Raw genomic sequence first — 4,523 nt, forward strand, 5'->3', positions numbered from 1 at the left:
TGAAACAATTTTTTTTATTTTATTCAGATCATGCATAAAATATGTTGGTCTAAAAGAAGACATATAATGTGACTGATTAAGATTGTTATGAGCTATGAATCAACATATGATTCATATAAAGTATCATATTATACATACAATGAGTCAGTCGAAATGAAGTCACATAGTGTGGTCAATTAAAGTTTGAGTTATATCAGAGAATACCGCTAACAAATTATATTTTAGTCCACATAATACAATATAATTTTGTATTTGGTATCTCATAAAGAACTCATTTATATGTATTTAAAATTTTATTTTATTTGCATAATTTTATATTATACGTGTTCTTGGCTTTAGTTAAATCGTGAGCTTAAATAAATGTCTCTCTTTAATTTTAGTGCAATCTGTAACTGTAGTATCAATAACAATCCAACATTAACTAGTTCAAATTTACACTACAAGAAAAAAGCTGATAGAAAACTCTTTAAAAGTGTTGTCTATGTGTCTGAAAAAATATTGTTAAAAGCACTGTTATTAAAATTTTGCTCAACGACAACGCTATAAAAGCATTGTCAATTTTTTTTACAAAAATAACGTTATTACAACACTTTAAAAGCGTCATTGTTTTTTTTAAAGACAACACTTTTACAACGCTTTAAAAGCGTTGTCTTTTTAAATAAAAAAAAATTATTTACAAAATCATTATTTTTATATTTACAAAACTATTATTTTTCTTTTATCATATCCAGATTCGAATTTGACATATAATAGTAATTAATCAGCTCGGCTAATAATTTCAAACTCATACCAAAATAATAGAATTCAACTAAAACAATAGAATTCAAGTACAAAGTAGATATTGATATTTACAGAAGAATTCAACTATAAATTAGAATTCAGCTACAAAGTAGAATTCAGTTAATAATTTCAAAGACTAAATAGTTCCATTTCAAAGTAGATACTGACATTTAAATTTAAAACAAAAGAGCATAAAATAGCTAGCCGACCTCGAAGGTAACGATCTGCTTACTTCTACTAGCTACACTAAAAAAGAATTGACGACTTGAGATTGGGATAAAACATCTACCATTGTGTATCTGCCACAGAAAGTGATACCATCAATATTTTGTAAAAGAAATTTTCACTCTTAAAGCTGAAAACAAGGGTCACAGTTCACACCATACAGTAATTAGAAAATCTAGATTAAGATACAAATGAGATAAATTTGGATTTCAGGCAGTACGTTGCACAAAACTACAAAATAGTACAAAACTACTTAATAGTTGAAACCAACATTGAAGCTTGAGTTATTGGAACCTGATCATGATTACAGTAACCCTGCAAAATCATATCTAGTTAATCATCATTAACTAAATGCCAAATATACAATAACCTGATCATTAACTACAAAGATGGCACAGTATAAGATCCTTAAAAAGCATTATTACTAAAATTGCACATAAACTACATAGTATCACAATAGTGTAGAATATGGCAGATGTTGGAAATGAGAAACACAACTACAAACAAAACTCACTTCTTGCTATATCCCGTATTAATTTGTCATTCGCCACCTGAAGTTGCATGTTCAACTTTGTAATAACGAAACACCTCATCAACCTCATCATTGATCACAGTACAGTTCGAATGTATATATATGCTATTAAAGTCAACAGATTCTTGAAATTCCAATGCACAAGCGCCAAAATCTTACTTAAAGTTGTGAATCTTCAAGTAATAATCTAACAATAAGATCCATTAATATTAACATGGTATGCTGGTACAAACTACCACAATAATCTACAAACTCGAGTATCCTTTCTGATTTAATAATTAGTTGGGTATTAAGTCGTAATGACCAAATATCTAACAATTATGAATCATGTTGACAACAAAACATCGAATATATAGGATAATATAAATGTGTTTCTATATTTTATAATGCTCTAGATCTGAGTCAACTCTACATCAAGAAGTCCATCTGATTATTAACATTTAACAATGGTCAGAGTTAAAACAAGGTGATTGAAACCAAGAGCAATAACAAAAATTCAATGATACTTTATGTACCGCTGTAATCGAAAATTATTATTCTAGTCCTGAAATCAATCATGTTTCACAAAGAGATCAAATAGTTAGTGTAATTGAGGTAAGAATGCTGAAATGAAAGTTAGATTACTTGAAGAAATAAAACCATAAAGAAGTCAAGTTAATGATATTGAAAGTGAAGATCAAATATGGACTATCTTAGTGGACACTTGATATTTTCATACAACAACAACAACCACCATCAAGTCTTACCTCATTAAGTGGAATTAGCTATATAGATCATTCTACAGTATTGAACTCTATCCCTTACTTATTTTCCTCGGATAGAAGTCAAATATAGTTACAATGTCCATGCCCAATCCATTGAAACTATGAGAGTGCAGGAAAAAACTAACAAGGATAGATTGCATCTCATAAGATGTACTAAGCATTGGAAGGGAAAGACAAACAAAGCTGGAGATGGATTTCAAAGAAGTAAGAAGTTACTATTTGAAAGAGGAATTAAGAAATCATTGCTAGAACCTAGAAATACAAAAAGCGAGAAGAAATCAGTAAGTGCTGAAGAAAATAAATTGTTCATTAGAAATCTTGTTCACTTTCAGGAGTATTGACATTAAAAGAAAATAAAACTAAAGACAAAATATAACACTTAACGATAACAAACAGTTCATTAAAAAATTACTTAAGAAATCTTGTTTATTTTAGCTAAAACAAGATAATGAACTTATATAAACTTTAATCACCTACTCATAAATATGATCTTGTATACATTTTGCAAACCCTGAATGCACCTCATCAATTTCTTCTTGAGAGTACTCTGCTTGTGTGAACTGTGAATGTTAATAAAAAAACAATCAACCTTGGCTTTGCAAATATTAAATAGTTTATTTCAAATAATTTAAATTAAGTAAGATAATATTACTATTGATCGTAATAAATCTCTCTCGATAATTTCAAGTTCTTTAATAATCTGTCTCAGGGGAAAAAGAAATGGACCTGAATAGCATGTGTTGCAAAAGAAAGATCTTCCTTTGCTTTTGTGCCAGAGTTACTCTAGCATCCAAAAGTACAACAGTCATTATTAAAACTCTGGGATAATCTGTGAAGATACCAGACAACACACTTTGCAAAGGTGTGAATCAAAGAAGCTCATTACTCAAGAAGAAAATTAGAGAAATAGACAGAAAAATAAAAGAGAGAGGAAAACACAGTCTAGGGAAACTAAAAGAGCTAGAACACATGTTATCGAACTGCAGCTAATATACTTGCATCCACACGGTGTATCTCACTTTGTATTTTCTACATAAGTGGCTCCACCCCAAATAATGATGCTTCTGAATATTACAAGATAGTTCACAAAATTAGTTTATCTTTATAGCACTTATTTTAGCGCTCTTTAGCTTCTGATTCAGTGAAACATATATAATAAAACATGAATGTGCATTGGCCAAGGAAATGCATCTGGCTACAGTGTTGTGGTGAGCTTGACCATCTATCAGATCCAATTCGTTAATTTAATTTGTGATATTTAGGCATCTGGTTTGTCCCGAACCCATGGTTATGATTGATGAACTCAGAGATTTAGTTACTCATCAGAATGAAGATTGAACTAGGAACCAAATCTAAACTTAGGGATATTAAGAGACAAAAAAATCATTATCAATCAGAAGGGGAAACAATCTTATGCTTTAAATAGATATAACAAATGAGCCGAACCACTAGGAAACATCTAGTTGATGTACTCCAAAGCACTGGACTTGTCCATCTCCTCTCAACTCCTAATCAATCACTGAAAAAGACAAATCTGAATCCAAACCTTCCAGAAAAAAGGAGGAAGGCTGCAGGCCAATGCGCAATTAGTATTTCATTATCGGAATGCTAGAATTAGCGCCAGCATGTAAATCCTAAAGTGCGGACGTAGAATTACGCGAGCATCTACAACATTGCATCAAAAAAACAACATCCTGTGCAGGAAGACGAGGGGAAAAAATTAGATCTAGAGAATGGGGAATTCTCACCGAGTTAGCCCATTTCAAACCCTAGGAAGCAGGTAGAACTCCGAGGGTTAGGAGATGGAATGAGGCGGTGGTGAGGGAGGAGATTGCAGGAGAGGAGTTGGATGGAGAGGGTGTGAGATGAGGAGTTGGATAGAGAGGGCGTGAGACAAGGTTCGCATGAGAGGGGTTCAGGAGAGAGCGAAGATGTGTGAGAGGGATTCAGGAGAGAGCGAAGATGTGTGAGAGGGGTTCAGGAGGTAGGGTTTTTCTACTCCTTATTTGATCCAATAGTTCATATTATTCTAGATTTAGATAAAACCTTGACAGTAGATAACATTTTTTAAAATCATTGTTATAGACACTAGAAAAATATTAATAGACAACGCTTTTAAAAAGACATTGTCTTTGATCCGCAAAAATTAATAATAGACAACGGTTTTTAAAAAAGCGTTGTTTATTAGTAAGCATCTAAAGAGATAGACAACACTTTTCACT

At 31.6% G+C, this 4,523-nt stretch overlaps 1 long non-coding RNA gene across 2 annotated transcripts; it reads right to left on the minus strand.

Moving 5' to 3' along the window:
* Positions 1-877: 877 nt before the first annotated feature.
* LOC122046443 lies at positions 878-4,309 on the minus strand. 2 transcript variants are annotated; one of them, XR_006130295.1, is made up of 4 exons: positions 4,050-4,309; positions 3,028-3,084; positions 2,779-2,861; positions 878-1,320 (listed from the first exon to the last, which is right to left on the minus strand). It is a non-coding gene; the product is annotated as an uncharacterized LOC122046443 (long non-coding RNA). The 2 variants fall into 2 exon arrangements; XR_006130296.1 differs by having other exon boundaries at positions 2,775-2,861.
* Between the last annotated feature and the right edge of the window lie 214 nt (positions 4,310-4,523).

This window comes from Zingiber officinale, chromosome 2B, assembly GCF_018446385.1.
Source record: "Zingiber officinale cultivar Zhangliang chromosome 2B, Zo_v1.1, whole genome shotgun sequence".
Lineage (NCBI taxonomy): Eukaryota > Viridiplantae > Streptophyta > Magnoliopsida > Zingiberales > Zingiberaceae > Zingiber > Zingiber officinale.